Raw genomic sequence first — 12,933 nt, 5'->3', positions numbered from 1 at the left:
TAAATTTTAAGAGAGAGAACATCATGTGAAAAGATTACTTTGTTAGACACTCTTCAACACGAACCCGTTAAACAGCGCACCGCTGTGTGCATCGGTCCTATCACTCCGTGTTGTGCATGTCAAATAAAATCAGTCATAATCAATAAATGTAATTTCTTATGTTTTTGTTGTTGTTTCAGTATTTATTTATTGATCCTTATTAATTTCGTTTCAAATACAGTTTCTGAATGTTATTTACATATAAAAACATTTATGATTAAGTAGCTAGTAGGCTATTATATTTAATGGAAACTTATTTTTACTGTTAGCTACGTGAGGCAAAATAAGTCAGAATGAAGGATAAACTGAAATTCACGGAATTTCAACAACTTCTGCTCCTGTATTTGAAGGATAACTGAAGGTAAACGTCATATTATGCGACTACGCATTACTTTACGGAAACCTTACGAGCTACTAGCTACGTTCTGCCTTAAGAACAAATGGTGCAACCGAATAAAGTACAGAGTTAGTTACAAACTAGCTAGTAGTTACTAAGCCACTAGTGAGGACTTTACGTTCCAATTTAAGAAAGAACTTACGAACGGCTGGTGCAACCCTACCCTGAAGCCTTTAAGTCTGAGGCGCGATGCCGTTTTGTCCGATGACTGAAGCCTTTTAGTCTGAGGCATGACGCCTTTTCGTTGTATGACTGAGGTGTGAGGAAGTCCTAATATGAACACCGTACTTCTGACATTATTAAGTCATTCAGTGCAAAGGCTCAGCAGTGATAGGAAAAACAACCAACTGCTTCCCAAAATGATTGACTGTTTCGAAGCATTCCACACGCTGGTGACATCTGCTGGTCAAAACAGTGTAAATGCAACAGAAACTCAGGCAAACATGCAAAAAAAAAAAAAATAATAATAATTTGTTGCAGAGATCAGGTAAAAACCATGTAGACACTTAAATTTTAAAACAGTTGTTAAATAACAAAGCCTGTTTTACTGAAATCAAGTGACTTTTGCAGGTTTCTCTTTTTTTTATTTGTTCTTCTGACTCCATAATTTATGTTGTATTGTTTACTTGTTATGTAAAAAACTGAGTTTTGCAGTTGATATAAAGTACACAAATGTGTGTAGTGCTTCCCACACAATTTGCAAAGTCACAAGGCGGCGCTGTTGTGCGTTCTATAGGCTCACGCAACAGTGCTTCAGACTGCTTTAAAGTGATTTTTAATCAATTAAAATTCACACGCCAAGTTTGTTTTTCTTCTGGGCATAATTGGTATTTTGGTTACACAATGAATGGTATTTAATTTGATTTCCATTTAATTCATAGTAATTTATTGAAGTCTCCCCCACAGGTGTTACGGACAGAGGATATCGGAGACAACGGGATAGATGGTGTTTATTGGACATAAAGCAGGTGAAGCAGGTGGAAAATATAGATATTTTTCTTACATAAACGCATCACTTCACTTCAGAAGGCATTTATTAACCCCCTGGAGCCGTGCTGAGTACGTTTATGATGGATGAATGTAGATGGAAGCACTTTCTTCAGCTCATACTCGTTGGTATCGCTCACTGCCATTATAAAGCTTGGATGCATCAGGATATTTATTAATATTTCTCCAACTGTGTTCATCAGAAAGAAGAAAGTCATATACACCTAGGATGGCTTGAGGTGAGTAAAGCTTGGGCTAATTTTCATTTGAAAGTGAACTAATCTTTTAATGCCCTTAGAGGGCATCACTTCCCACTATGATATTTACTATTCTGAACATCACATCCTTTGTTTTTTCCATCAAATGTAATCTGTTTAGATGGCTGAATAAAAGTAGGTCGACTTTATATTTAAACGTTACCTAAAGTCAATGGTGTAACTTTGGTTTGAAAAGTGGGGGGTGGGGGTGGGGGCACAGACCCTCTGGGGGGTCCGGGGGCATGATATTCTCAAGCATCTGGAGCCAAACTTATGTAAGTAAAGCAAAACATTTCTGTTTTTGTTTTTTTCTTATTTGATTTTGTAAGGTTATCTTAAATTAAGAAAATGTAGGGCAACATGTGTTGCTGCTTTTTGTTAAGCACAGTGATCTGAGAAATGTGATTTTACCCTACATTAATGTGAATAAACTAGTAGCTTTATCTATTAGTAAACCTTTTCAATCTTTCTTTACTTGCAGGCTGAACTGGATGCTTACTGAAGAGTGAGCTTCAACACTTAAGGTAACTTCAGTTGAGTTGAAATGCAAGTTACGTGATGTCTCCTCAGATAACTGGACACAGACTTGACTTTCTCTTTTCTTCATCCACTGTTGGTTATACACTTGTGTGTTTTTGGTTTTCTAGGTTTGTACAAAGTTACACCAATATTTTTCCTATTTAAAACTTGACTCTTCTGTAGTTAAATAGTGAAACTCTTTGGTCATTTTTAAGTGAGATGCTAACAGTCTAAGCAGATTCAATAAACTATGCTAAGCTATGCTAAAAGTGGTACTGCCAGAACCGGAGATCGGCTAAATGGATTCGAAAATGGTAAAACTCGAATGTTTAACTCTAGGGGAGTTGGAAAAAGAGTCTATTTTCAAAAAAAAGTGGAGTGTTCCTTTAACAGAATTGCTAGTATTGGCGAATGTAACAGTCTACTTTTAGTCTACTGAGTGAAACTTACAGTTGGACCCTCTATGCTTATTTCAGGAGGTGTTGGGAGAGCCAGACATCACTGATTCTGTCATTGTGGTTAACAAAACGAAAGCACAAGTCCTTCAAGTACTGCAGTTGTTATAGAAGATTGTTATCAGTTTTAGCATGTTCAGAAGCACTTGTTCACACAGTCACAGGACTAATCTTCAAAAAAAACCTTCAATTGTACAGCTAAAGGTTTTTATTTTATTGTTTAGGTTTTGTTGTTGGTTGTTTTTGTTTTTTTGTGTTAGTATTTTTATGTAATGAAGTATTGCAGAGGTGCCCGATCCTGGAGATCTACCTGCCTGCAGAGTTCAGCCAAGTTATTCAGCTAATTATTTTGCTAAGTACAAAATGTGTTTAACAGCAAAAATTTTCCTTTTACCAATGTGTTTAAAACATTTTTTTTTTTAAAGTTTGTCTATACTTATTAAATTTTACAGTCTGTGTATAAGTAAATACAAGTGTATAATTTTTTCAAAATGTGGTGAATATTTTATTTACAATAATTGTATAACAACTGCTGTTATTTGATGTAATATAGTTTTATAATTGTTTTGTAAATAAAATGTTTTCATGCCAACCAGATTAAGTGAGTTCTTTACAAATGAACATATAATTGCTTTCATAATAATGTGATGTTTATATAGATTTAAGTAATGTTATTTATGTATTATAATATTATAAGTAAACATTATGGCTGGGTATCAAATTTAAATGAAAGTGTATGAACAGTTTGGTAGATATATAAACGGGGCTGGGCCGTTTCTGGCGCGCTGGCGCCGGCATGGTAACAGCTGCCGCGTCTTGCCCGATTGATTCGAACAGGTGTTGTGCCCAATTCCTACCCCTGCCAAATTATTACCCCCCTAGTATTGGTAGGTTAAGGATTAGGTGTGGGGGAGGGGGTAGGATTAGGGGTGGGGTTAGGATTAGGCAATCAGATAGCGACTTCAACGAGGGGGGTAATAATTTGGCAGGGGGTCAGAATTGGGCACAACACCTGTATCGGGCAGTGAGTACACAGGCATCCGGCCCGATCGCTGCAGAAAGAAACGGGTCGAGTGGTAAGTCTCTGGCAGGCAAGAATCTGGCCCGAGTGTATTTTGCTATCTGGGTATGCTCAGGGAGAAGTGAACAGGGACCCTGTAAATCGGAACGAAGCTTCATAGCACAAAGGCAGTAAAATTTTCACAATATGGGGCATGAACAGAAAAGCTATCCAAAATTAATCGCGCCATCACGTAAACTTCCTATTCGCAGTTCACTTAGAATATTGCGAATTCGTCTGAAATGATAAAGATAGCCTAAATGAATAAAGAATGGTGAGAAATCTTTAAACTTAGTGTTTTAACATGCGCCCTTTTCAAACGGTTATCTGCGTCATTTCTGCATGCTGTTATACACGTCATCTGTTATAGGCCTACTTCCGGAACGGGCATTTAAAGGTGCGTTCACGCGGCCTCGTAATTCCTCTAGTTACGAGATTCTAGCTTGTAAAAAGCGTTCACGTCCTCGTAGAGCTCGAAATTACAGCTTGTAAGCTGGGAGTTTTCTGAAAGCTCCCAGGTGTACCACGTGGCTGCTATACTGCTATCCTGACCGCTGTAGATTCATTAGGCATTGATAGTGGTGCCATAGAAATGCATAATTCCCAGTCAAAGGACGTGAACAGCTCCGAATACAACGTCACGTGTTGTCATCTCAAGATTTCGGTAAATACGAGGGTGCGTGAATGCAGCATTATTACCGGGATTACCAAGAATTTAAATCACGCTTACATTAAATATGTACTAATATATGTGTGTTATTGATGTTTGCAGTGCAATATTTGACCTGAAGGGTAAAAATTAAAGGGTTAAAATTACGGCTTGTCAGATCTAGCTTTCTGCATGCTTTGAATCAGACATGAAGATAAAGTAGTGCATAAGATTCTAAGGGCCCACGAACATTTGGGGCCCCCCGAGGCAGGGCTCTACAGGGACCATTTCGCTCACATTTGTGAGTAAAAATAACTGCATGCGACTGTGAAAATATTTAGGCTCACCGGTGCGATATCCTTGCAGTGGCGTCACCGCTGTTTAGTCCTAAGTCAACATGCATTGAGTCTGTGCGTTATTTGGGTCACGGTTGTGTTGTTGAACCCGTGCCAAAGGATTTTGTCCTCTGTGTGAACATGCTTTGTCTTTAAAAGCTTTGAGTCTTGGGGACTTCACTCCCATTCGGTCTGAGATTATTCCCCAATTTGAATACAAGATTTAGTTTTTGATTCAATCAATGATGGAAGGGGAAAAATACAGGAAAGGAGAGGGAAAGCAGTCTGGAAAGTGGAGAATAGTGACAAAATAAGGACTGAGGGCATCATGGCCGAGAAAACAAGGAGAGAGTAGAGGCATGCATGGGCAGAACATGAAATTAACAGCAATGGATATGGAAGATAACATCGCCGCCATCCGCATAGATATAAAGATGATGGCCACAGAAATGAAGTCTGAACTGAGTAACTTTCGAGACAGAATCAGAGACGACTTGAAAAGGAGCTAGCGAACATTTGAGAGGAAATCCACCAGAAGTTAAACAAGGTTGCAACCGATCTAAAAACTAAACTGACAGAGTGAGTGAGGCCGAGGCTCGGATAGCCGATGTCGAAGAGAGCACGGACCACTTTAAAGAGGCACTTAGCCAGTCGCTACAAGCTCAGGAAAGTTTGCAGTCAAAGCTATGGACTTGGAAGAACGCTCAAGGCATAACAATGTTCGCATTCACAGCATCCCGGAGGGAACTGAGGGAAATAGTATTCTTCACTTCATTGAGAACTTTATTAGACTGGAAGAAAACTGCAGAAGTTGAGGTTGCTGAAAAAGCATGGAAGGCCCCCTGGCAGCAATCAACGAGCACGGCAAATCGGCAGATCCGCGAGGAATTGATTAAGGAGAAGCTACAGAGTTTTCAACGGCCAAGATAGATTTAGATGTAAAGGAATTGGGAGATAACAGACTGTTAAGTGACTTTGCATTATAAGAGTAAAAAATCGAGCAAGTGAGGCAGTTTTATGGTTATGGACATCAGTGATTTAATGACATTTGCACCAAGGGACAATGTTGAATGCCCTCAATGTGTGGGAAGACTTAGGCTACCTGTGGCTTATTAAGTCGATTTCAACTTTTCTACTAAGACTGTTTTTCTGTATTAAAATTATTCTTTATATCAAATGCAGCAAATGAGTCTTTACTTCTGTTGGAGTTTAACTAACCAATTTAACTGAATAGAATTACCCTTAGCCTTTAATAAGAATAGCTGACAGACAAATATGGGCAATGCAATTTTTTTTGGACGTATCTAAGTGCATACAGTATACTATAGGTTGCAGTGAAGGGGGGCTCTGCTGGTTAGCTAGACTTTTCCCCCCACATTACAGAGTGTTTATTACTTAAAAAAGGAGGTCCACCTGTGTTTTTTGGTTTGTTGGTCTTTTATTTTTAGCAATACTAGCAATACTAAAGGGGTAGCAATGCTAATTTCTAATAGTGTGAATCTTCGAGTGGTTTGTGAATTTACTGATAGAGAGGGCCGTTAAGTTTAAGTTAAGGGCTTTCAAGATCAGAAAGAAGTTATACTAGTTAATGTGTCAACATGTTCTCAAACTAACTCGACCATATAGGTCGTTTGTCACTTCCCTGAAATACGACTCATAGGAGCGTTTACTAAAGTGGCGCCCCTATCGACAACAGGACACTTTCATTTTAATTCATGAAATACGACCCATAGGAGCATGCTTTCATTTTAATGCATTGTTCCTTTTTATCTGTGTCATATTTTCGGGTTTCGCGTAGCTCAGCTGGTAGAGCATTGCCATATCAATATGCAATCATGTGATCATGCGATCGTGGGTTCGATCCCAGGGAACACATGTGCTCATAAAGTGTAAATGCACTATAAATCACGAAGGGAAGGGTTGGGTGTAGTCATTAATAAAATTTAATTTTTGTAAATGGAAATAGGAGAAATGGTGTAAAAAGTCCACACATTGCATTTAAATGAACACGCATTTTGATTGCTAATGACAGTCATACGTCAACACTGTCATTATTTTTATGCCCACTAGAGGGCGCATGACTTCAAAACGTAAATATAGGTCGTAATATGGTGCTTAAAAACGACCTGTTTCTTAATACTGAGGGATTCTAATATGTGGAGGAGCCTGGAATTCCCAAATACAGCCTAAACGCATTTCCTCTAATGCACTGCACAGGGTAACCCTTAGAGCCAGGATATCTAAAAAACCTTTGATGGAGTTGGAACTGGTTTATGTGTGGAGGGATTTCCATCCAACTGACAAACAATTCACATTCTATTCTGCAAGTCAAAGATGTTTATTCAAGAACTGATTACTTTTTTTATTATTTGTATTTCAGATAGACACAGAATTATAGATTGCAAGATAGGAGTCAGAGATATCTCTAATCACTCAGCTGTAATTGACTCTGCATTTAGATAATAAAAAGAAGGATATGTTGTGGCGACTTAATACAAGCATTTTGAATGATAGGAATATTTCCAAAAAGAACTGGCAGATTATATGGATAACAACAATAACAGAGAAGTATAGCCAAGTGTCCTGTGGGATGCCTTAAAATAAGTGAACAGGGTAAAGCTCATAGCTGTAACATCTTATAGAAAAAAAGGCAAGATGCAAACGGTTGCTTGATTTGCAAGAATATCTGAACATTTTAGAGAGAGAAGAAGAAGTTGAGAAGAAGAAACCATATATAATAAATAAACAATGTTTAAAAAGGAAATAAAATTTATTATATTAAGACGAATTGGAGAAAAAAAAGCTAAATTCACTAGACAGAGATATTATGAAATCCCCCCCCCCCCCCCCCCAAAAAAAACAAAACAAAACAAAAACAAAAACAAAAAATCCTTAAGTGAAGATATTCACAATATTTTTGAAAATTACCATAAAAATCTATACAAGGAACGAAATACAACCAGCCGAAATACATTTTTAGAATCATTTGACTTAGCTACCCTATAGCCTAAGTCATTATTACGTATTATTACATTCAGAAATAATACTTAAATACAGTGGAGTGTTAACATTAAACACTATAAACATAGATATTGGCTATTTTAGTTCACCTCACTCCACAACAAATCTATTAAATTTAAAGGCATTCAGAACAGAACAAGAATGAAAAACAGGCTTATAAATAGCTAAACAAGCCAAAACGCATTAATTCAAAGCGAAAGTGAAAGTGTTATCACGCTTCCTACCTCTCACATCCGGCACGAATCCAAATGTTTGTTGTTTTATGCTAAACTGTCATTTATTATTTAAACTTTACTTTGTACTTCACGCGCATTCCAATATCGATAGAAATCCTCCTCCTCCTGAGCAAAACACGCACATTGGAGCGGTGCTCACACAGAACGGCACGGACTGTACTTTGGACAATTTAAATTGAGCAGTGTACATTTTTACATGTTTCTTTGTCTGTACTTTATTTTGATTAATGCTGACAAAGCTGTGATGTCACGTTTGCAGTGCTTGAAATGTGTGCGTGAGGCGCCGGCGCGGAAACATAAAATACTCCGTCATTTTTGGTCATATAGGTCAGTATTATTAAATTGCAGACAACTATTTTGGATAGCTATGGCTTGCGGAAAGGGCCCAACCTCATATTCTGTCATAGGGCCTAAAAATGCTATAGCGGCGCCCCTGACCCAGGTATCACAGGTCTTTAAGATGCTTGTTAAAGAATGCTTAATGTGAAAACATCTGATAAACGTCTTAATGAATGCAGTTTTATATTCACTCTAAATCATAAACTACTTAATCTTAAAATATATTTCTAAATGTCCATTTAACATCTGACAGGAAACATCTTAGAAATGGCAGATGAGGTACAACTTTGCAGACATCCTGTCTCTGTGATGTACATGTGCTTTTAGGGAAATTGAAAAACATCAAGATATTGACATTATAATTACTGTTTAAAAATTGATGAGGCAAACTGAATTATTATAAAGTTAACAACTTTCTGTATTGCAGTTTTACACTATTTTTTCCCCCAGAATTGTTTATTACTTTATACAATTATTTTCTTTTCATTTTTCAGTTGATCACTGCCCCAAGTTCACAATCTATTTTATTATTTTCAAAATGTTCCTAAATTAATTTGTAGCCTACATTGAGAAAAATGGGACATACTTCGAGTAACTGATTTCTGTGTGAACCAAAATAATATATTAAGCAGATTATTATTATTATTAATTATGTTTGACATAAACGAATATTCATGGAGTTTATCTGTTTTATCTCTGAAGGTCTGATTTAAAATACTTTCGATTTCGCATTATCAAAAAACAACCGCCCGAAATGAAAAAGGAAAACCTTTTTTTATTCAATTACCCTTTCGAATAAACTTCATGTTTTAACTTTTAAAATTATGAAAATTCAAAATATGTATTCGTCTAAGTTAATTTCTAGCAGCTTCTACGTCTGTTTGGAGTAGCAGGTCTATAATACTTCCGGAATAAAACAGGTATAGTTTAAATTACTTTTACATAAACAGTATAAAATCAATACTATATTTCCCAAAATAACTGTAATCGAGAAAGTTGAAACTTAGGCCTACTTGAATTCTGAAGAGAATTTAGACTTTATTTCTTTTCAGTCCTTCACAATGTTCGCTTGTCGCATGGTATGGGTCCAATGTGTGATTTACTACAGGATGCTCAATTGTGCAACTGCACTCGCTCTCAGAAATGTGATTTCACAGAAATGTGATTTCACACGCAGCATCCATCCAGCGAGCCATTCCCGCCCACTGAACAGTCCCGATCGGCAAAGCGGATGGATGCAAGCTGTACTTTATCGATTTATCTTTGCTAAAGTTGTGTGCAAAGTTTCTACATTGTTTGTGAACGTTTAACTGCTCCGAGTGTTTGCGTCATAGGCAGTTGCCTAGGGCGCAAAATGACTGGGGGACGAATAAAATAATTGACTACAGGGGGACTTTAAGCACTGATAACTAACAATTTAGTACCGATCTATCATCGAACTGATTAAAATAATGTAAGAATAATATAAAACTGATTTCAACGAAAAATCATAAGATTTGACAACATGTCATGTTGGACTAATTTAAACACTTTCTGCATCATGATGTACTTATAATACATCATAACGCATTATTTATGCATGGCGCACGTAGCCTGTTTTGCCATTTATGTGCTCTGAAAGTATAATTTCTAAAAAATGAATGAAAAAAGAAAATTATCAGAGGCGCAAGGCAGGAAGCGATGCAAGGAAGAGGAGGAGAAAAAAGAGTAATACAGAGGTAAGAATCACAAATTAATCTGAGTATTAGCCCAGTGGTTCCCATCCACGTTCCTGGAGCCTCCCTAACACTGCATATTTTGCATGTCTCCTTTGTCTGCACACCCATTTCAGGTCTTGGAGTCTTGACTAATGAGCTGATGATCTGAATCACTTGTGTTTGATCAAGGAGACATGTCCTGCATTCCATTCGAAAGGGCTCATCCATATGCCCTAACCCCATCAAAGGGTTTACCCTCCTGAGTGAGAGCTTCGAAGGGACGAAGGGTGTAGGGGTCAAAAAAACTTTTTTTTTTCTTCTTTTTTTTTGGAACGCACTTCTGCGTCACCTTAATGAGACAATCAAGGAGGTGCCTTTGATACATTTATAGGTAAAATCGAACTCTGAGCCTCCTGTACCCAATCTGTGACATCAAACATCCATGGCCATGGCAAATCTACCATGGCCCAAGAGCGACTTGCTGCCATCAGCATCAATAATGATGTTTCCCAGAATTTATAGTAATTTCTAGCAGTGCATCTTCCCATATAATGGCACATTTGGTTTTCAATATCTGTGCAGGTATTGTACTGTTATTATATTTATTGTGACCACTATTATTTTTTATTGTTATTTGTACTTTTAATTTTCTTTATTTTGTAGAAAACACATACATGCAAAACAGCATTTCTTCAGTGTACTGAGTTTGTGATGACAATAAATGGGTTATTCCTGCATACCTGATCATCTGTGATAAAGTCTCTAACCGGACACTCCATAGTGGGTCTGTTATCATATCAACCGGCAAATGAACAGTAGCCACTTATTTTTACACAAATTGTGTTGAGGCTTCGAAATAATCAGACACTCGTCTCCATGGTGACACTTATTGGTCACTTGCACATGTTAATCTGACGAATTATAACATACATTTGGGGTGTAAGAAAATATCGATACACGTGAATAACGCGATATTATGTTTGGCGATAATGTATCGATTCTCAAAAACACTGTATCGATATTTATTTATTTATTTATTTACATTCAAGGTTCGTGGCTTTGTGTTAAACCCACAAGTTGAACCTTTAAAACATATACACTTAAAGAATCCTGCAGTCACTTTACTATTTTCCCTTAGATTGCACAATATATCACTAATAGTGATTAGTGATATAAATGCAAATGATACTGTATTGATTAAATAAAATAAAGTTGTTTGTAAGGTTTTAGGCATATGGTGGTGTGTTCTTTATGACTGTTTTTTTTTTAAATTACATTCTTTTTCTAAAAAAACAAGAAATATCGCAATATATTGCCTTTCTTACAGTATCGCAATATATCACAATATATCATATCGTAACCCCTGTATCGTGATACGTATTGTATCGCCAAATTCTTGGCAATACACAGCCCTAACGTACATGTTGTTTGTGCCAAACAAGGAAGTGTGTGAACCATTGAAATTCTGAAACGTTTCGAAACACTTATGATATAACGAAGCCTCGTTTATGAAATCACGTGACTTTGACAGTTTTGCTGCATTCACGCCACCACGTAATTACTGTAATCTTGAGATGACAACACACAATGTTATATTCGGAGCTGTTCACATCCTCGGACTGGGAATTATGCATATCTATGGCACCACTATCAATGCCTAAATTATTCTACAGCAGTCAGGTGGTACACGTGGAAGATTTCAGAAAACTCACAGCTTGCAAACTGTAATTACGAGCTCTGACGAGGACTTGAACGCTTTTTATGAGCCAGAATCTCATAGTTACAGTAATTGCAATATGGCCTTTTGATACAGGCTCCAAACCACTGATTCGAAACAATAGATTCATAAAGCTTCGAAGCTTCATGAAGCAGTGTTTTGAAATCACCCATCACTAGAAATTGTTGAATAAAGTCGTTATTTTGTTATTTTTATAAAGATTCTGTAACCCTTTAAGAATCAGATTGGATGTCTCGAAATTGCTTTCATGTGCACTTTAAAGACAAACAACGCCTGTGTCACGTACGGCACCCATGATGCAAAGGCTAAATTTGATGTCATTTCATAACGCTCGTATACCTTGTTTCAAAACTGTGGAGTGATATTTTAGGTGGACAGATGTGTGTCAATCACCCATTTACAGTATTTCAGCATCAATTCATATACTAATAAACGGGATAAAAGGACCGATGCATTTAGTCTGAATAGGAGGTGAGTGTCACCTGAAATAAGTGTCCATAAACCCCTCTATTGTGAATAGTTCCTGTTTGATACACTTGTATGTTATTATTTCAGGTACCAGCTGTCTATTGCTCTGTTAATGAAGTTTGTTTACCCATGATCCCATCTCTCCCCTTTGAATGTCACTGAAGCACTCGTTCCTGCACTGTTAGATGGGAGTAATTGTTGTTTTTGGTGTGCTTCATATTTTTAATTTGTGTTTCAGAGATCCAAAGACCGAATTACGGATAACATTTGGAGGAGAAGTGCTCTCTCAGCCGGTTCTGCATTATTTTTCTCATGACTCTCGTCCGTTTAATGATCTTTTAGTGTTTAATAGCGTTTTTTGAAAATATTTAAATTAAATACGCCGTTTTAAAAACAGTTGCTGAGGGGTTAAAAAAATATAATGTTAGTTTACATTTTAAGCTTAATATTGGCATTTTAGATTTTTTAGCATTTTAATTGTTAAATATAGTTACATTTTGTGATTTAAATTTTTAGTGATATAAATTTAAGTTTGTGATATTTAAATATCCTGTTTCAAAGGGGGTCCGCTTAAGTAATATGATGTTCGTTCACATATTGTAGGCTGTTTTAGCATTTTTATTTTATTAAATTAGGCTATTTTAACTTAATTTAATGAAAATTAAATTAGGTTCTTTTGAGAAACAAAGCTCTGTGTAATACATAAGGTAGGCTACATATGTATAGTATCTTGTTT

This window comes from Chanodichthys erythropterus, chromosome 7 (assembly GCF_024489055.1).
Source record: "Chanodichthys erythropterus isolate Z2021 chromosome 7, ASM2448905v1, whole genome shotgun sequence".
In the NCBI taxonomy this organism is placed as follows: domain Eukaryota; kingdom Metazoa; phylum Chordata; class Actinopteri; order Cypriniformes; family Xenocyprididae; genus Chanodichthys; species Chanodichthys erythropterus.
Note: the sequence above shows the minus strand (reverse complement) of the source record.